The following is a 21511-nucleotide window of genomic DNA, read 5'->3' as shown; positions in this document are numbered from 1 at the left end:
ATGCTTGCAGGTGAGACAGACAACAGATTTGTAAACATGTAAGTCCAGGTGATAGTTTCAGAGGGACAAGAGTTAGAAAGGAACAAAGGGACTCAGCCTGGATGCAGCTGGATCCCAGGGGGCCAGATGGCCCCTCAGCAGAGTGGGACAGCAGGGAAGGAGCCCCAGCCTGGGGGCAGTAAGTGCCCAGGCCAAAGTTCTTGGTGGAAGGGAAACTAAAGGAAATCTGGGACTTAGAACACATTTCCCAACCCAGTTACAGGTGGTGGGATTGTGAAATGGGTGTGTGTTCCCAGACAGCCGCTGGGCACAGGTGTTTCAGGGCCTCCAAACAGCACATGCTGCTGTCTGCCCTGAGCAGGGGCTGGATCCACCACAAGCAGGTTTTCAGATAGAAACCATGTGGTCCAGACCAGTGAAGAGGCCTCGCTCCCACTGCAGGGCAGGGCTTCGTCCACATGGCTTCACAGGTGTGCAACCCAGCCAGGTGCCAGTGTCTCATGCTCAGAAGGGCCCCGTGCTTGGTTTGATGTTCTACTGTCACCATCTTGAAATTCTTCATAACTGATCATTTTTGAACAAAGGGCCTGGCAAATCCTGCAGACGTCCTGCTTAGGTGCCAGGCCCATGTTGGCAGCCAGTCAGGGGACCAAGGAAGCCAGCGTGGGTTTTGGCTGAGGGTGGCTGGCCGTGTCCTGACTGTACCTGCTGGGGCCTGCTTTGACAGCGGACAGAGGGGACAAGGCAGATCCCAGCCTCTGCGGTCCAGCTCTGCCCTCTCACGCCTGCCACCCCCAGGCCTGTGGGACAGAGCTGCCTTTTCAGAAGCAGTCTCCGATGGCCTGAAGTGGTTTAACCACTTCTACTCCCAACTCACCACCTTTGGAAACCCCTTCCAGGCTAAGTCACTTTTTCCCCCAGCTCCCTACCCCTTAGTCCTGCTGGTGGTTTAAGGGGCCTGTTGGTGTTCCCAAGTTAGCATTTTGGGACTTTGTATTTTTATGATTTTTTGGGTCTTGTTTTCCTTTTAAACACTAATAAGAGCATTTATTGGAAACTGCCTGTGTGCCAGGACCTCTTCTGGCCACTTCATTTTTGTCCATTTAATCACTCAACAAATATGCATCAGATTCCTACAGGGAGCCAGGGCTCAGTCCTCTGGATCCCCACAGCAGTCCCGTGAAGCATAAGGTAATGGCATTCCCATTGGGCGGGTGGGGACACTGAGGCTCGTGGACCCAGGAGGGAGGTGGAGCAGAATGTGAATTCGGGGACTTTGGCGCCAGAGCCTGTGGACTGACCTCAGCAGGTAGTGTTTCTGCTCCCCTGCCCCATCCTCATTACCTCTGCCTGGGTCTGCCCTACCTTTCCCACTGGACTGGGTCACCACGGCTCCCTGGGCTTCATACAGGCTTCCTTTGCCTGCTGCCAAAATCCCACTTGGATGAACTTTGCAGCCCACATCTCCTCACTGAAGCCACATTTCATCTGCCCTTAAGCAGGGCAGGAACAGGATTTCATAGGATAGGGGTCTGGGGAGTGTTTCAAGGTCTCAGCACAGTGACCAGCAACATTGGACATGTGTTTGCATGTTCACCGTCTGGCAACTGTTCACTGTTCACTGGCAATGCCACACGGACAGGACATTCTGGCTTGTTCCCCATGTGACTCCGGTGAGTCCATTGGTCAGGGTCTGGCATGCAGCGGGCAGCTGGCAAACCTCTACAGAGTAAATGAGCAGTATCTGCACCTGTGGGGCTTCCCAGGTGGCACTAGGTAAAGAATCCACCTGCCAATGCAGGAGACTAGACTCGGGTTTGATTCCTGAGTCAGGAAGATCCCCTGGAGGAAGGCATGGCAACCCACTCCAATATTCTTGCCTGGAGAATCCCATGGACAGAGGAGCCTGGAGGGCCACAGTCCATAGGGAGACAAAGAGTCAGACATGACTGAATTGACTTAGCTCGCATGCAGGCACCTGCATATGTAAACAGATAAGTCACACTTGAGGCCCCCTTCCTGACAGGCTGTCTCCTCAGCTTGCTCACCCGCTCCACTCCCAGTCTCCTTTTGCCCACCTACTGACAAGCCTCTAACTTAGTATCCGGAAGCCAGAAACCTGGTCTGCACCTACCAAGAAAGAGTGCTTGCCTGGTACCAGAGCCAGATGTGGTAACCATAGAAATGTGAAGGGACTTCCTTGGTGGGCCAGTGGTTAAAGGACTGCCTTCCAATGAGGGGGCATGGGTTCAATCCCTGGTTGGGAAACTGAGACTCCACATTCCACAAGGCAACTAAGCCTGAATGTCATGACTACTGAGTCCACATGTTCTGAAGCCTGTGCACTACAACTAGAGACAAGACCCATGTCTCAACAAAGATCCTGCATGCCACAATTAAGACTAAATACAGTCAAATAAAAAAACAAAGATTAAAAAAAAAAGATGTGAGGAGCATGTGTGTGTGTCTGTGTGGTCTGTGTGTTGTGTGTGTTTGTATTTGTTGCACATGTGTGGGGTGTATCCCTGTGCATACTCATGCTGGATCGGGGATGTGTGTCTTGTATGTTTTGTTGGTTGTGGTTTGTGTGCTTAGCTGCTGATACAGGAGTTCAGCTCCTGGACAGATGTCACATCATTGAGCTCTCAAGCAACAAGCCAAAGGAGCCCTGCTAAATTGGTCACAGATGCAACTAGAGGAGTCACTTCTTTCTCTCCCATCCAGTTTCTCATTTCCCACAGGGAACTAGTTTCCATAGAGAAGGCAGGGCTTTGGGACCAAGGCAAGGAGATGAGGTGTGGGCTTGAAGGAAAGGACAGAAGGAAACATTTGAGTTAAACTGTGTCTTCTGATAGGTGGATAAACTGAGGCCCAGGCAGGGACATGACTTGGCTAAGGGCAAGCTGCTGGAGCAAGGCAGCAAGCCAGCATCCTGCTCCCAACTCCCAGCCCTGCAGAACCTTTGGTCACCTTAAATAGCTTAGTATATAGACTTCTCTGCGGCAGGCTGTGCCTGAGAGGGGTTTGGAAGATTCCAGATGTTCAACTCATGTCTGAAACACTTCCAGAAAGAACTGTTTGTCATTCAAGTTGATTTCATGGACCAGAAATACCAGAGCAGAAATGTTCTGTGTCTCTGTTCTCAAGAGCGATACATTTTACTGTTGTCAGGAGTGATTAATAATGTAAACCTGTGATGCTTGGTGGCATAAAAGGCCTTCGTGCCAGGTTGGGTGGTGGCATTCTGCTGCTGGGTTTGGGGGGTGGGGGCTGGTGAAGAAGGAAGCAGGTATGAGGGTATCGGCCAGGCTAGTTGCAGAGGGTGCCGGGAAGACTGTGCCTGCCTGGCTGGGCTGGGCTGACGGTGGGCACCCTACCTGGCACACAGAGACCATGCCACAAGGTGCCCGTGGCAAGCCAGGCTCTGCCTGGGCAGAGTTTACCCTCTGGGGGCTCAATCATTCAGTGATTCATTCCCCAAGGACTGGACTCTGCATGCCCAAAACTGGGGTCACATTAAGTATAGGCCACTGCTGCTAACTGCAAGGCCTTGATTGGGAACATTACTTAATGAATCCAGGCTTCAGTTTCCTCACCTTTAAAACAGAAACCATCAAAGAACTTATAGCACTATTGGGAGGATTAAATACGAAAACTCCCAGGCTTGGCTGGGAAGAGGCTCTTGAAAAAAGTTAATAATTATTATTTTTTTAATGTGGGCCATTTTTTGGTCTTTATTGAGAATTTCTTACAATATTGCTTCTGTTTTATGATTTAGGGGGTGGGGGGGTTGGCCATGAGGCATGTGGGAATCTTAGCTCCCCAACCAGGGATCATACTCATACCCCTTGCACTGGAACGCAAAGTCTTTAGCCCTGGACTGCCAGGGAAGTCCCCCAAAGTTAATTGTTGTTATTACTTCATGCTCTGTGCTGCAGGAACTCCCTGTTCCATACAAAACCCCAGTGAACCCTAGAACACCCTCCTTCCTTTTGGAGAAGTTAGCCCAAATTTTAATTTTTAAATGAATTTGTGAGTTGCTTTGTTCCGTGTTTCTCGCTGGACTGTCCCTGCATGTCCCCCATGTTTGGTCCCAGGAAGGGATGCTCAGAGGTCCCCAAGACCTCCAGAACACCAGACAGGAACCGTTGGAATCCAGAGGAATAGGGCATCATGATACCCCAGTACCACCCAAGGATGTGGCACCCAGAAAATGCTCTAAGCCTTCTGTTTGCAGACCCTGAGCTGGAGCTGGAGACAGAACCTCTTCCCCTCTGCACAGGGAGCCCTGGGCTCAGACACATGGCTTAGGAACACAATGCTGGCTTCAGAGGTGATGAAACTGGCACAGTACTTTTGAAAGAGGTGTGGGTTACACATGTCTTGTTCTTTGCTGTATCCACAGCAGGAACTGGCAGGTATAATGGCTCAGTACATACCTAGTGAATGAATGTATGAAGACAATTTTGCAATATGCATCAGGCCTTAAGGGATGAATGTCCTCACCCTCTGGTTCCATTTCTACAACGTATTTTAAGGAAATAATCAGAGAACTTGATCCTATTTATTTTCATTTGGAAAAGCAAAATTCAATGAAATTAAGAAAAAAATATAAGGGGTTGGTTGAATCAGGAAGGTCAAATACAACACAACTGTTTAAAACATGATTTCAAAGATTATTTGACAATATAGAAAAAAGTCCTTCATAAAGTAAAGTTTAAAATGGGCTTCAGAACTGATCCCAGTTTTGTACAAATACAGTTATATTATTAGAAGACTAAATGATACAAGCCACAATGTTAACAGCAGTTAGTTTTATGTAATGGATTAAGTGAAATTAACATTTCTCTTATATGGTTTGCTGTATTTTTTACAATTAACGTTATTTTTTAAAAAAACATTTAAAGGTTACTTGAAAGTGCCTCTGAAGCAACATGCACGTCTTCTCCCCTGCGGCTCCTTTAACTCCAGTTAAGATGCGGAAGAGGCGGGGGTGCCAGACACCGCTGACGTCAGAAGCAGCCCGAAATGACACAGAAGACGAGCCAATCCCAAATTTGCATTCTGGGAGCCCCTATTCGATTGGACACAAGTGCGGGCGGCCTTGCCCAATGGCGGAAGAGGGGCAGGAGCCGGGTGGCAGCGTGGGTTTTAAATCCACGTGGTGGCACAAGGGAAGGGCGGTGGCGGAGACTGCGCCTTAGGGGGGAGAGCGCTGTACCCTGGAGGGTGTGCATGGGTGCCACTCTTCATTCCTCCTGCGTCGTGGGCCTGGTGCTCCGCTTCACCGCAGCTGTTTGTATCAGCAGGTACCTTATAGGATCTTGTGAGTATCCAGTGGCATTCGTTCACTGGACTGATGTTTGCTACCATCTACCGTGTTGCCAGGCAGGGCCCACGAGAGACACCCAAAGAATCCACGCTTCTGTGTAACTTCCAGCAAGTGGTTTATCGCTACCTCCATGCTGCTCTTGTCCATAGCTCTTACTCTGCTCCTCTAAGAAGATGTGAGCTTCACGGGACAGGGAGTGATAAGAGGAGATACCCTGTGCCTTGTGAAGGGTCCGCCCCACGTTCATGTTCAATCTGTACTTGTGGAACGATTACTTCAAAGACCAGTTTTTAGCACAGTGCTTGCCACGTAGTCGGTTTGACAAATGGTAGCCATTTGTGGAATAAAGAACAATTGATTTTAGCATTGATTAAATGACTATTAAATGCGTTCTGGGCACTAGCTGTGTATTATTTCATTTAATGGTTACAAAATGACATGTCTTATGTAACTTAATAGTCATAAAAAAAGTAGGTTAAGTACTATTATTATTACCATTCTACAGATATGGAAAACCAAAGCAGTGGGAGGCCAGGTATTTTCTAAGATCCTATAGCTAGGTGGTGATAGGGTTAGATTCAAGAGGCCCTGATCTTAACCACTGTACCATCCCAATATTTATCCAGTACTTGTCTTTCTTTCCTAAGAAAATTCTCATAAATCATCCCTGTGCTCCTGGGAATCCAGAGAAAATGGAGGAAGTAGGAATCAGGTGTGCGTGGCATAGCCAGGTGAACTGGCATCCTGCCATGGGCAGAATAGCCCAGCTTTGCTGTGTAGCAGAGGTCAGAGAGGGGTGAACAGAGAGGCTGCCTTTGGGGCATGTCAGGCCCTGTACTGGGCTGGGCCATGGGTACGTTGATGAACATGACAGACCCTCATGGGGCTGGTAGTCTAAACCAGCAACCACTAAATGGTGACCTGTGGGCAGCCTGCAGAAGTGCTTTAGGTTTTGGCTGCTTAATGTTTGTTACAATTTTTCTAAAATTTTCTAAATTGCCACAGTGTCCACCCCTCTCTATTGTATCACACGTGTCTGCCTTTATTAACATGTCCCTGCCAGCATCTGAGTCTCTAGTCCCTTGTTTAACCATGAAGGCAGGGCCCAGGTGAGGCCCTGCACCTGAAGACCAGCTTCCTTGGGCTGGCACTCAGGTGGGAATTTCCACCTTTAGCCCTGAAGTTCTGCACCTCCCAAAGCTGAAAGGCTCCTGAGGTTGTGCAGCCCTCAGCTGGAATTTCTGAAAACTCTGGCAGTGAATGCCACCGCTGGCTTAGTTAACCCTGGATTTGAATCTCAGCTTCACTGCCAACCAGCTGAGTGATGCTCGGCCATAACAACCTGCTTCTGTTTCCTCTTCTGCAAAATGGGGATAACAATAGTCCCTGATCACAGAGTTATTGTGAAGAGTCAGATGATGCAGGGAAGATGCTTGGCACTTAGTTGGTGTTCATCAAACAAGCTGCTGATCTTTTCTTTAGGAGGCACTGGCATCGGCAGGAAGTTCTTCCTTACATCAAGCCGAGTCTCAGTTGCTCTATAACTTCCTTAACTTCATGCTCCTAACACCAGATGTGTGCTTCTCTTTCCATGGAACAGTCCTTCAGAAATCAAGGACCCAGATACACATCATAGCTTCCCATTCAAGATGTGCTACATAATTTGTGGAGCCGAGTGCAAACTAAAAATGTAGGGCCCCTGGTTCAAAACTTAGTAAGAGTGTCAAGGGGATGACTGCAGAGTTCAAAAACTCCTTCTAACTATACTCCTTCACACCCTATGGAGTGGGCCTTGCTCCCATGGGTGGTCCCCGCTCCCATGGGTGGTCCCCAGTCCTGAAATGTCCTGCAGATCTGCATGTTGCAATAGGAGGTCTGCCTCCTATTGCAGGACAGAGTAAGGAGAGTTTCCAGCTGCACCCAGGGGAAGGCACCCACAGTCATGGTCTATACTTCCTTGGGAGTTCTGGTTCACCGATCCTACCCAGCTACCTGCCCTACATCTATCCGCTGGCTCTCCACTCTTGACTTTTTGTCTGTTATGATAGAACATGTATCTAGAGCAAAGTGCACAGATCCAAAGTCTATAGCTGAGTGACCTTTTATGTTGTGTACACCTATGTAACCACTGCTTCCCCAGTGGCCCAGTGGTAAAGAATCTGTAGGAGATCAAGCCCTGATCTGAGATGATCCCCTGGAGGAGGGCACGGCAGCCCAGGCACGGCAACCCACTCTAGTATTCTTGCCTGGGAAATTCCGTGGACAAAAGAGCTTGGTGGACTCCAGTCCAAGGGGTCGCAAAGAGTTGGTCTCGACTTAGAGATTGAGCATGCACATTCATGTAACCACCACCCACCAGTCCAGAAAGTTCCCTTCAGTCCCACCCCGGTTACTACCCACCCCACTCTGTTGCAGAGGTAGTGGTCATTCTACCTTCTTCCTCTGAGGATATGCTTCACTTGTTTTCAGACATCATATAAACCGGATCCTACAGTACATACTCTTTTGTGGCTGACCTTTTCACTCACCATTAAATCTGGGAGCCTCATCCTCATTGGTGTAATTGTGGTTTGTTCCTTTTCATTGCTCTGTAGCAGTTGTAACGTACCACAGTTCTCATGTTGATTCTCCTGTTCATTTTGGTTGTTTTCAGCTGTTGGCATTACAGGCAGGGCTGCTGTGGGGAACTGGCACTGTCTCGGTGTGCTCACCACACACGTGCACTCATTAACCTGGGGTCATTGCCGTGAGTGGGGATGTGGGTCAGAGGTGGGCCTGTGTTTATTACCAAACAGTCTCCTGAGCTGGTTGCACCAATGTGTACTCCCAGAAGCAGTCACATGAGTCTTGCCGGGATTTCACAGCCTCGCCGACACTCTACATTGCCGCTGTTTTAATTGCACTCTCCTAATGACGTTGCACTTGACTTTTGGAACTGACCTAAGGAAGCTGAGTGCCAGAACTCACAGTTGCTGTTCCTTTCTGACCACTGACATTGAACCCTGGACATTCACACACCCGCCCCAGAGCTCCCCTCCCCCTTGGGATCACTTGCAGATTTCACAAGCATGAACTTCATCTGAGTGACTGTTGAGACTCTGAACAGGACAGATCTCAGAGCAGGGAAAGCCCTGGCTTCTTCCTGGACACTCCTCTCCCCAACTGGGTCTTAAGTCCTTGATCTCTCACAACATGACCTTTATTTCCACATCTTGAACAGGAAGGTATCCGATCTTTTTAAAGTCACACAAACTATTGAAGAACATCTTTGAGGGACTGGAGGGGTTCCGATCAGATGTTAAATGTACACAGTGATTGTAGGTTGCAGCCAAAGGTGTGAATGATTGTGTGTGTGCTCAGTTGTGTCCTACTGTTTGCCACCCACTGGACTGTAGCCCGCCAGGCTCCACAGTCCTTGGGATTTCCCAGGCAAGAATACTGGAGCAGATTGCCATTTCCTCCTCCAGGGGATCTTCCTGACCCAGCGTATGAATGATTAAAATATGCAAAAGAATGCATCTCAGAAACAACAATTACTCCTTATCCTTATAGCATATTCACTGTGGGAGGCCCTGTGCTAGGGGCTTTATACCTGTACCATATCAATGTGAGCTTTCCAACACCCCAGGGAGGTTGATTTAATTTTTTAATTAATTTTTTTTAATGAAAAACTTTTATTGGAGTATAGCTGCTTTGCAATGTTGTGTTATTTTCTGCTGTACAGAAAAGTGAATCAATTATACATAAAAATATATCAACTCTTGTTTTAAGGTTCTTTCCCTATATAGGCCATTACAGAGTATTGAGTAGAGTTCCCTGTGCTGCCTGCTGCTGCTGCTGCTGCTAAGTCGCTTCAGTCGTGTCCGACTCTTTGCGACCCCAGAAACGGCAGCCCACCAGGCTCCCCCGTCCCTGGGATTCTCCAGGCAAGAACACTGGAGGGGGTTGCCATTTCCTTCTCCAATGCATGTAAGTGAAAAGTGGAAGTGAAGTTGCTCAGTCGTGTCCGACTCTTAGTGACCCCATGGACTGCAGCCTACCTGGCTCCTCCGTCCATGGGATTCTCCAGGCAAGAGCACTGGAGTGGGTGCCACTGCCTTCTCGGCCTGTGCTACCTAGTAGGCCCTTATTGGTTACCTACTTTATATATAGTAGTGAGTATATGTTAATCCCAATCCTGGGGAGGCTGATTTTATCACCCCATATTATGGATAAGAACACAGAGGCTTGGAAATTGTAGCTTGCCTGAGGTTCACACAGCTGGTGAAGGATGGATTTGAACCTGAGTCCATCTGTCTCCAAGGCCTCAGCTGTTAACTCTCCCCCTGGACTGCTCCAGAGAAGACCTTCGTAAATGCTAGCTGGGTTCTAATAGACCCAGTCAACAGGAGACATTGGGAACTGGCACTACCTATTGGATATGTCTTGCTTGATCTATAGAACACTTTAAATTTTTTTAAGTTAGTTACTTATTTGATGATGAGGATACTTCACCTTAACAAACCTGTGTTTCTGACTGTTCCTGATAAATCAAAAGATCAGACCATCCTGGGTAAGAGCTGAGCAGGTGCTGTGTCCTAGGGGAGAAGATGCCTAGCTTGCCTCGTGTTCCCTGCTCCCCATATTCCCAGGGCCCCTCAGGTCTCCTGGTGGAAGATGGCAGTGAGCTCTCTATTCCAAGTGGACCTTTGCTGGCTCGCGGGAATCACTTTTTTCCCTAGGCCTTTGGGGCAGGGCCCCTCACAAATCTGTCCTAGAATGTGGCTGTGGGGGATTGCAAATGGTCATCTGATTAGGGATGCCAGCCATGCACCTTGTTGGAAATCATGTCACTTAACCATCCACTCTTTGCAGATATGAGGAAGTTAAGGGATCTCGAGATGGGACAATTAGCGTGGGTTATCCAGGTAGGTCCAGCATAATCACAGGTGTCACAAGAGGCAAAAGGAGAGGTGACACTCAGAGGGAAGGCATGTGACCTCAGAGGCAGAGGTTGGAGTGATTCGGACACAAGCTGTGGCATGGCATGGCAACCAGAAGCTGGAAGGGCAGGAGCCCATTTGCCCAAGGCTCTGGAGGCAGCCCGGCCCCCAGGACACTTTGGTTTCCTCCCTGTGATACTTGCTGATTTCAGACTTCTGGTCCCCAGGGCAGTGAGAGGAAGAAGCCACCAAATTTGTGATAACTTGTTCGGGCAGCCCTGGGAAATGAATGCGAAAGGTTTGGAACACTGTTTTTCCAATGCTGGACCACACAGCTCTGTATTTCATCAGCCACTGTGGGCAGGCGTGAGGGCATGCAAAAGAGTCCTTGCTTCTGGGGACTGAAAGCAACCAAAATGTATTTTCTTGTGGCTTTGAAGGCCAGAAGATCAAGATCAGGGCATCAGCAGCAGAGTGCTTCTGGGGCTCAGGGGCCTTTATCCTGGCTTATGGTGACTGCTGACACCCCTCAGCGTCCTTGGTTTATAGAAGCCACGCCAATCTCTGCTGTCTTCAGGTGGCCTTTTTTTTTTAAAGGATTTAAAAAAATGTTATCTGAGTATTTATTTATTTGCTGACCAAGGATTGAACCTGTGCGCACTGCAGTAGACATGGGGAGCCTTAACCGCTGGACCACAAGGGAAGTCCCAAAGTTGCCTTATAAGGACACCAGTCATCTGATTTAGGACTCACCCTATCCTGGGTCGGGAAGATCCCCTGGAGGAGGGCATGGCAATCCACTCCAATATTCATGCCTGGAGAATCCCATGGGCAGAGAAGCCTGGCAGGCTACAGTACATGGGGTCACAAAGAGTCAGACACAACTGAGCTCTTAATCTTTCCTAATCCAGGGACTTCATTTTAGCTAACAAGATCTGAAAAGACCCTATTTCCAAATTTGGTCACATTCTGAGATTGCAGGTGGGCATGAATTTGGGGCCACCATTCAACCTGGTACCACCCCGTTCTCTTAAGAGATCTAGCCCTTGGTTTCTGAAATGGAACACAAGTTGCTGTGGCTATGCACTGTCACGCAGGGTTCCCTTTCCTGGAGAAGGTGTTCTTGGATCCGTGGCATGTAGCTCGCTCCCTGGGAAAGCCTCTGCTTTCCTACCACCCGCACGGCCACAGCAGACACCAGAATCCACTGTTCCTCCATTCGTTTGTTCATCCATGTTCAGGTCTCTGCTGATTTGGTTCTGAATGGAGCAGATGCAGTCTCTGACCTCATGCAACCCATGGTCCAGCGATCAGAAAGGACTCCTGAGTTCCCCTAACTCTGCTCGTGCCTCAGAGAGCAGATGTTGTCAGGGAAACACAAAAACACAAATGTCCGTTCTGGACCAGATTTCAAATCTTACACCCTTTCCTCCTCACTCAAAGCCCGACAACGCAATCAGATTCCAAATGCATTGCCTGTGGATGAGATCACCTTTCTCCCACCCCAGGTTGAATCTTGGAGACAGATGAAGCCTCTTGTCCGCTAGGGGCCTCCAGGAGCATCAGGTGAGGAGTCACTTGGGAGAGGCTGCTGCAGTGTTTAGATGCCTCTTCTTGCATTTCTACAGTCTGCATCCAGAGCTGGGCACTCAAGCTGCTTGTGACCTGCCCCATCCCCTGCCCTGCCTGGTTACCTCCCACTGCTTCTTGCTGAGTATGCACAGCTATGTGACCTTGGACATGACCCCAAAAGCCCCACCCCAACCCGAGGTCTTGGCTCTTGTGCTCCCTCTGATGAGCATGGCCTTCTCATGGCCAGCTCCTTCCTCTCATTCAGGGGTTCAGCTCAAACATCATCTCCTCTTGGAAGCCTTCCCCCGGCCTCTGGTTATGTCCTACCCCATCACCCTGTTTCTTCCCCTTGGGCCGCCAGCAAGAACCCCTGAGTGTTGATGTGTGTATCTGTTTGCTGTTCATATCTTTGACTCACACCATAAGCCCACTGTAAGGAACCTGTCAGCCTTGCTTGCTGCATGATCCCAACTTCCTGCCCGGCACAGAGAAGGCCCAGCAGAGCTGCCAAATGACTGTGTGTCAGCTGAACTCGAGAGGAGGCAAACTGGCCTCGGAGGGGATGTCTGAGCCTGCTGCCTTTTCCTGTGGGGATGGATCATCCTGTTTGGAATGCCATTTGCTGTGGCCACTTTGGTGAGGTCCCAGGGTTCAAAGTGACTGGGGATTCTTGTGTAGGGGGATGGGAAACACCTGTCTGAGGTCAGCAGGGAACCAGCCTTGCCCATTAGTTCTGGAAGGCTTCTAAGTCTAGAATCTAACCAGCAGACAAACTGCTTCTTGGTTTGACAGTTGGAAGCTTTTTTTTCCCTTTGGTTCTGCACAAGCAGGTGGTCCAGGCTTCCTTTCCTGGAGGGTCTGGTTCCTTTCGGGGAAGGTCTTAGTTGGTCAGTGTAGAAGCCATACTGTGTCTGCCCACAGGGCCAGTCAGTGCTCCTCGGTTCATGGCCGAGGACAGTCTGTAGCTCGGGCCTGTGGGTCCTGACATCCTTTGGTCACACGGACTTGGGAGGGAGGGAGAGAGAAGGGCAGATGGCATCGTGGAAAGAGTGTGGGGTCTGCAGTTGGACGGGCTGGCTGATAGTTGCTACAACATCAACTGTGAATTCAGTCTGTGTGCCTGCTACGTGCTGAGCACTGTGCTCAGGTCTCTACCTGAGTTATTGCACAAATAACTGTGACCAGCACCAGCTGCCCGGGAGAGTCTGGGCCCTGGGGCAGCGGGGGAGGGCAGGCCCATCTAAGGAGCAGCTCCCTTGGCTTCAGCCAGGGTGGGCATGGGGGTGTACTGGTTCAGGATGTTTCTCCTTGGCTGGCCAATAGCACGTCTAATGGCGCCCAGTCTGTGTGATGGCCGCCAATGCCTGGATACTCTGGAGATGATGCAAGCAGTTTCTAGATTTGGGGCCTTGCTCCGTGACGACACCCATGCCACCTTATGAGGTGGGAGCATCTTCCCTTTTGCTGAGCAGAGAAGGCAACTTCTCAGGGGCTCAGGGAGGTCAGAGAGTGCACTTAAAAGCTGTCCTGGGGTCAGGATTGGAATTCTGACCCCTCCAGCCTCGTTAGCTGCTGTACTGTCCTGCCATCAGGACAAAGAGAATGAGGCACTTGTCTGTCCCGGGAGCCTGGGGTGTCATGTCTTTTAAGATGACGAGTGATCCTGACAGCAGCAGTGGCAGCGACAATGTCCCGTGGCTTCTTTCTCGCAAATCTTTTATTTTTGGCCTGAGACAGCTAATGCGTGGCCAACGTATCCAAGGAAACCAGGATGCTTGGAGCAAGCTGTACCAAATCTCCATGCTAAAACCATCAGACGGCTAATTCAGGCCTCTCCAGTTATTTATTTATTTTTAGACCCCTGTGTATCATGTTACACACCCTCCTGACAAGCTTGACCGGCAGACACACACGCTTAGGGCACGTGACAGTGTGCCTGTTCTTTTGGGGTTGAGGGGGCAGGCATGCTCTCTTTTCCTGGTTTGTGAGCTTCCCAGGGGAGTCACAAGCTGACTCAGGTCTCCCTCTGTTGTCTCGTCTCACTCTGAAGGGGCAGATCCAGAATTTCAACCCCCAGGGGACTTCCCAGGTGGCGCTGGTGGGAAGGAACCTGCCTGCCAATGCATGAGACATTAAAGACATGGGTTTGATCCCAGGGTCAGGAAGATCCCCTGGAGGAGGGCATGGAAACCCACTCCAGTATTCTTGCCTGGAGAATCCCATGGACAGAGGAGCCTGGCGGGCTAGAGTCCATAGGGTCGCACAGAGTCAGACACGACTGAAGTGACTTAGCAGTCACACACACACACACACACACAGAGGTCTACCTCTAGACTGGGGTCTGTCACTGTTGACATTTGGGGCCAGAAAACTGTTTGTCCTGGGGAGCCTCACCTCCCCCATTCTAGATCCACAAGTCTGGGGTCACTCTGATACCTCCCTCTCATCCCTTATCCCCACATCCAGTCTATGGGAAATCCTGGGTTTCTACCTCTATTCTAAAAAGTAGCTTTACTGAGTCTTTGTTGACAAACAATACGCTCCAAGTATTTGAAATGTGCAGCTTGACCCATTTTGACCCAGGGACACCCCTGGTGACACCAGTCACAGTCATGAGACCAGACATCTCTGTCCCTCTGAGAAGTTCCTGGTCATCTCTCTTACCCTCTTCCTGCTCTGCAGCCACTGATCTGCTTCTACCACCATAGATTACTTTGCATTTTTCTAGAGTTTTATATAAACGGAATCATACAGTATGTGCTTTTTTGGGTCTGGCTTTTTTCTCTCAACAGAATTAGGCAAGATTCAGGCATGTCGTTGTGTGGAGCGATAGTTCACTGCTTTTTCTTTCTGGGTACATATTCCATCATGTGGACAGACTGAGCTCCATTCACCTGCTGATCAACCTACATCTTTTCTTACAATGCGATTATTTACTGATGTATAATATATATACGGGGCTTCTCAGGTGGCTCAGTGGATAAAGAACCTGCCTGTAATGCAGGAGACGCCCGAGATGCGGGTTCAATTCCTGGGTTGGGAAGATCCCCTGGAGGAGGGCACGGCAACCCACTCCAGTATTCTTGCCTGGAGAATCCCATGGACAGAGGAACCTGGCTGGCTGTGGTCCACAGGTCGCAAAGAGTCAGACACCACTGAAGTGACTGAGCACAGCACAGCCGAAAATACATATGGAAAAGTGTACACATCCTACTTGACCAGATGAGTGAATTTTCACGGTGAACACGCCTGTGCAGCTAACACCCAGACGGAGAAGCAGAACAGGCGCAGCAGCCTGGAAGACCCCTGCCCCCCATGCAGGGGGTCCCAGCCTGTTGCTGACACATAGATAAGCTGGTGGTCCTGGAGCTCCATGTGAATGGATCCTACAAGATGTCCTTTTCTGTGTCTCTGGCTTTCTCAGTCGACATGATGATCAAAGCCTCCGTCCTTGTCTGGTGTCAGCAGTTTGCTCCTTCTGTTGCTGAGTAGCCCTCCAGTGTGTGAATACACCACAGTGTGTGTCCCCTCTCTTGTGAAGCGCGCGGGGCTGTTTCCAGCAATCAGCCATTGTGAACAATGCATCTGCGTCCAGCTTTGCTCATGTGAATCCCTTTCCTCCCTCCTTCCCTTCCTGCCCCCTTCCTCCTTCCTCCCTTCCTCCTTTCTTTCCCTGCCTCCTTTTTTCTCTCTTCCTCTCTGCCTCTTAGGCCACAACCCCCTTGAGGGGTAGGACTATATCTTACTTACCTTTGTAACTTGGTGCCAAGAGTCACAGACCCTGAGTCATGTTACATGGGGGTCAGGCTATCCCCACTGCCCGGGAGGGCATTGCATGTGAAACGCCAGCCCTCACGGTTGTGGCTGGGAGCCCTGGAGGCAAGTTCCAGGTATGCTCTGGCTGGGGAGAACTGACATGCAGACACACAGGGGCACTTCACTTTAGGAACATCGATGAAATGTTGAACATCTGGGGTTACGAAAGAGGAACTTGGGGTTAGGTCCTTGTCTTTACCTGTTTGACCTTTTAGGGCTGTTCTCAGAGTGTTCCTGGGTTTGCTGTGCAGGCCTTTCCAGCAGAAGAAAAGAGTATACACTCAGCTCTCCACTGTTGGGGTCTGCGGTAGGGGTGCCAGATAAAAGAAAGGACATTCAGCAAATTTGCATTTCAGTTCAACAGTGAATAATTTATTAGTGTACATCTGCCCTCAATATGACAGAAGACAAACTCATAGCACAAAATTCTTCACTGTTTAACTGAAATCCAAACTTGACTGGGCATCCCATGTTTTGTTTGCTAAAATCAGACAACCCTGTCTAGCAGAGCTGAGTGGGGTGAATGAATTACCCGGTTTGTTTTAGTCCTCTTTTACCGCATAACATTTTGCCATAAACAGCAGCACAGAGCAATTCACATTCACACTACCACGTATAAAATAGATACATAACAAGGATGCACTATATGGCACAGGGAACGACAGCCGTCATCTTGCAAGAATGTTTAATGGAGTATAATCTGTATAAATACTGAAGCACAGTGTTATACAACTGCAACTAATTAATAGACTATTGTAAATCAGCTATCCTTTAAAAAACAATCCTCATTCATCATCTCACAGTTTCTCTGGGTCAGGGGTCGGGTATGGTTTAGCAGGACTCTGTGTCCGGATCTCACCTGGCTGAGATCAAGGTATTGACTGGGGCTGTGGTCTCACCTGAAGTCAAGGGTTGAGACTGGGAAAGAATCAGCTTCGGGGCTCCTTCAGGCTATTGGTGGAACCGATTCCTTTGTGACTGTGGTACCCAGAGCTGTTTGCTTCTTCAAAGACAGTGAGGGAACCAAGCATTTGGAGGGAGTCTGGTATTATAGCAAGATTGTGCTCGGAGCACAAGGTAAGCAAGGCAGCGAACGCCCTCAGCTTTGCCACGTGCCGTCACAGGGCTGACACCCTAGCCACTGACTGTCCCAACGGGAAGGGTTGAGTAAGTAGCAACCCCTCCATACTCCAGAGCAAATGCAGTAATCACAGAGAAGACTTTCATTTCTATCTGTGGGTCCAGAGAGGTGCCCACACGATTTATCTTGAAGTACAGAAAGCAAGTTGTACATTTTTCCAAATGAAAAAGAGCTAAATCGGGTTTTACATTTCCACCCGCCCCCAATTATAAAAGCAATACATGCTCATGGCAGAAAATAAAGAAAACAGAAAATTATAAGGAGAAAGAAAGTGGAAAGAGTCCAGAATCTTACTGCCCAGAAACACTACTTCGAACGTTTTGATGCGTTTTCTTCCAATCTCATTTCTATGCATATTTGCACACACAGATATATATATATATATTTAATATATACTTAAATATATATTGAAGCAAAAATAGACTCGCATTATGAGTGCTCTTGAGTGGCTTGCTTTTTTCTACGTAGCTGTCACAGCTTTCCATGCTAATGAACGTAGATCTATCATCATCTTTCATGGCAGCAGAGCATCCAGGCTTGGGTGCATTATATGTGATTTGAGCAATCCCCAGTGGATGGACATTTAAGTTGCTTCTGTTTGTTTGTTTGTTTGTTTCCAATTATTATTGCTGTGTACCTGATGCTGCAGAAAACATTGTCCTCTGTGTAGTTATCTGATTCTTGTCTCAGGATAACTCCCCACCCATGAAATTGCTGCCTCAAAGGGTATTCAGAAGTTCAGTTCAGTTCAGTTCAGTTCAGTTGCTCAGTTGTGTCCGACTCTTTGTGACCCCATGGACTGTACTACGCCAGGCTTCCCTGTCCATCACCAACTACTGAGAGTTTACTCAGACTCATGTCCATTGAGTCGGTGATGCCATCCAGCCATCTCGTCCTCCTTCATCCTGTTCTCCTCCAGCCTTCAATCTTTCCCAGCATTAGGGTCTTTTCAAATGAGTCAGTTCTTTGCATCACGTGGCCAAAGTATTGGAGTTTTGGCTTTAGCATCAGTCCTTCCAATGAATATTCAGGGCTGATTTTCTTTAGTATGGACTGGTTGTATCTCCTTGCAGTCAAGAGTCTTCTCCAAGACCACAGTTCAAAAGCATCAGCTCTTCGGCGCTCAACCTTTTTATAGTCCAACTCTCACATCCATACATGACTACTGGAAAAACCATAGCTTTGACTAGATGGACCTTTGTTGGCAAAGTAATGTCTCTGCTTTTTAAGAAGCTATCTAGCTTGGTCATAACTTTTCCTCCAAGGAGCAAGCGTCTTTTAATTTCATGGCTGCAGTCACCATCTGCAGTGATATTGGAGCCCCCCCAAAATAACGCCTGTCACTGCTTCCATTGTTTCCCTATCTATTTGGCATGAAGTGATGGGACCAAGATGCCATGATCTTAGTTTTCTGAATGTTGAGTTTTAAGCAACTTTTTCACTCTCCTCTTTCACTTTCATCAAGAGGCTCTTTAGTTCTTCTTTGCTTTCTGCCATAAGTGTGGTGTCATCTGCATATCTGAGGTTATCGCTATTTCTCCCGGCAATCTTGATTCCAGCTTGTGCTTCATCCAGTCCAGCATTTCTCATGATTTACTCTGCATATAAGTTAAATAAGCAGGGTGACAATATACAGACTTGATGTACTCCTTTCCTGATTTGGAACCAGTCTGTTCCATGTTCTGTTCTAACTGTTGTTTCTTGACATGCATACAGATTTCTCAGGAGGCAGGTCAGGTGGTCTGGTTTTCCCATCTCTTTCAGAATTTTCCACAGTTTGTTGTGATCCACACAGTCAAAGGTTTTGGCATAGTCAATAAAGCAGAAGTAGATGTTTTTCTGGAACTCTCTTGCTTTTTCGATGATCCAACAGATGTTGGCAATTTGATCTCTGGTTCCTCTGCCTTTTCTAAAACCAGCTTGAACATCTGGAAGTTCGTGGTCCACATACTGTTGAAGTCTGACTTGGAGAATTTTGAGCATTACTTTGCTAATGTGTGAGATGAGTGCCACTGTGTGGTAGTTTGAGCATTCTTTGGCATTGCCTTTCTTTGGGATTGGAATGAAAACTGACCTTTTCCAGTCCTGTGTCCATTTCTGAGTTTTCCAAAAATTGCTGGCATATTGAGTGCAGCACTTTCACAACATCATCTTCCAGGGTTTGAAATAGCTCAACTGGAATTCCATCACTTCTACTAGCTTTGTTTGTAGTGATGCTTCCTAAGGCCCACTTGACTTTGCATTCCAGGATGTCTGGTTCTAGGTGAATGATCATACCATCATGGTTATCTGGGTCATGAAGATCTTTTCTGTACAGTTCTTCTGTGTATTCTTGCCACCTCTTCCTAATATCTTCTGCTTCTGTTAGGTCCATACCATTTCTGTCCTTTATTGTGCCCATCTTTGCATGAAATGTTCCCTTGGTATCTCTAATTTTCTTGAAGAGATCTCCATTCTTTCCCATTCTGTTGTTTTCTTCTATTTCTTTGCATCGATCACTGAGGAAGGCTTTCTTGTCTCTCCTTGCTATTCTTTGGAACTCTGCATTCAGATAGGTATAGCTTTCCTTTTCTCCTTTGCCTTTCACTTCTCTTCTTTTCATAGCTGTGTGTAAGGCCTCCTCAGACAACCATTTTGCCTTTTGGCATTTCTTTTTCTTGGGGATGGTCTTGATCCCTGCCTCCTATACAATGTCATGAACCTTCATCCATAGTTCTTCAGGCACTCTGTTTATCAGATCTAATCCCTTGAATCTATTTCTCACTTCCACTGTATACTCATAAGAGATTTGATTTAGGTCATACCTGAATGGTCTAGTGGTTTTCCCTACTTTCTTCAATTTGAGTCTGAATTTGGCAATAAGGAGTTCATGATCTGAGCCACAGTCAGCTCCTGGTCTTGTTTTTGCTGACTGTACAGAGCTTCTCCATCTTTGGCTGCAAAGAATATAATCAATCTGATTTCAGTTTTGACCATCTGGTGATGGCCATGTGTAGAGTCTTCTCTTGTGTTGTTGGAAGAGGGTGTTTGTATTCAGAAGAGGGAGTGCCTTGCGTATGTATGATTATAACAATGGGTCCTGGAATCGAGGGCATGAGGGTAAATCTGCACTCTTCCCCTCACCAATCATTTAATCTGGATCATGTTCCTTAACCTCTTGGTGCCTCTGTCTCCTCATCTCTAAAATGGGAATTATAACTGAATGTTATAATTATAACTTTCAAATTGTGGTGCTGGAGAAGACTCTTGAGAGTCCCTTGGACTGCAAGGAAATCAAACCAGTGAATTCTAAAGGAAATCAACCTTGACTATTCATTGGAAGGACTGATGCTGAAGCTGAAGCTCCAATACTTTGGCCACCTGATGTGAAGAGCTGACTCATAGGAAAAGACCCTGATCCTGGGAAAGATTGAGAGTAGGAGGGGAAGGCAGTGACAGAGGATGAGATGGTTGGATGCCATCACCAACTCAATGGACATGAATTTGAGCAAACTCTGGGATATAGTGAAGGACAAGGAAGCCTGGCATGCTGCAGGCAATGGAGTAGCAAAGAGGCATGATTGAACAACATCTGAAGCTGCTGGAGCTGCTGGGAGGAGTCCATGAGTTGGAAAGTACTGAGGACTTGTGTTGGCTGGCCCCTTGGGGAAGCCAGGAGCACCTTGGATTTGTATTGGAAAGGTATTCTGGGGATGTTGGCACCTTCCTAGAAGTGGTGAATCATAGTGCCATAGTGACAGCTGACACTGTGGGTGTTTCCTGCATAGCCCAGTGTTCGAACCTCCTGAAGAACTTATCTAACGCCCAGAGGAGCCCAGGACCTGGGTACCAGTGCCCAGTGACAGCCGGAGGAAGATGAACTGACTGGGACTCCACAGTGGCGTGGTTCTGGAGCCGCCATCACTACCCTGATGCTGGAGGGGCGTGCTTGGGATTAGAAAGGAGCACTGCTGAGGTTGGAGGAATCTGTGTTCAAATCCTGACTCTGTGCTGAGTGGCTGAATATCCGGAGGGTGGGGGGCATGGGAGGAGACAGGGAGTAAAGGAGCAAACAAGTGAATGATCCTGAATGGTGGCAGATTCTGGTACTCCTGGGGGAATGAGAAGGGAGCAGGAGGAGCCAGGGACCTGCTTTGGGATCTGCAGGTCTGGGAGGGCCTCCCTGGGGATGAAACCTCTGTGCTGAGGTCAGAAAGACCAGATAAGAAGTAGTTCCCTTTGGAAAGAGGCTGGGGTTGCCAGGAACACTCGGGCCCATGTAAGGGCAAGACCTTGGTGAGTTTGAGAAACTGGAGAGGCCTGCTCTGGAGCAATAGGAGGGAGGAAACACATACTCTTAGCAGACAACACCGGTTCCTACCTTGTGGGATTCTTGGAGGTCAATCATAATTGTCTGAGTGAGAGCTCCAAGAGGGGGCTGTGTGCAGCAGCCCAGGCCATTCCCCCTCATGAAGGGTGGTTCCTATCATCTAACTCCCCATCATCTTACTTGGTGACCTTGAAGAAGGCATGTTTTTAGAATAGCCCTGGTTTTGTTCAGAAAACTATAGATTGGGAACAATTGATCCCTTGATGTGCTTACAGTCCAAGGGTGTGCTTCATGCATTTAAAATGCTACCTGTACTTGGTAACATTCAAGGAATGCCTCCTGCATCACCCAGCATTCCCAGTGGGAGAAATGCAGCCTCCAGCTACAGGTGCCCCAGGGATCTGGGCGTGAGACTTGGA

At 48.3% G+C, this 21511-nt stretch overlaps 1 protein-coding gene across 6 annotated transcripts in view; it reads left to right on the top strand.

Moving 5' to 3' along the window:
- Positions 1-5182: 5182 nt before the first annotated feature.
- LOC132657564 (integumentary mucin C.1-like) overlaps positions 5183-21511 on the top strand; it is a 34865-nt gene continuing 18536 nt past the window's right edge. For 3 of the 6 annotated variants that reach the window (XM_060396979.1, XM_060396977.1, XM_060396976.1), the window contains exons 1-3: positions 5183-5309; positions 9104-9301; positions 11763-11820. The gene's annotated coding sequence lies outside the window, so the exon portion shown is untranslated. Of the gene's footprint in view, positions 5327-9103; positions 9302-11762; positions 11821-21511 lie in introns of all 6 variants that reach the window. The other 3 variants (XM_060396975.1, XM_060396974.1, XM_060396978.1) reach the window with 2 other exon arrangements.

This window comes from Ovis aries, chromosome 13, assembly GCF_016772045.2.
Source record: "Ovis aries strain OAR_USU_Benz2616 breed Rambouillet chromosome 13, ARS-UI_Ramb_v3.0, whole genome shotgun sequence".
In the NCBI taxonomy this organism is placed as follows: Eukaryota; Metazoa; Chordata; class Mammalia; order Artiodactyla; family Bovidae; genus Ovis; species Ovis aries.
The sequence above is the reverse complement of the archived record's forward strand: the minus strand, read 5'-3'. Positions and strand labels throughout refer to the sequence as shown.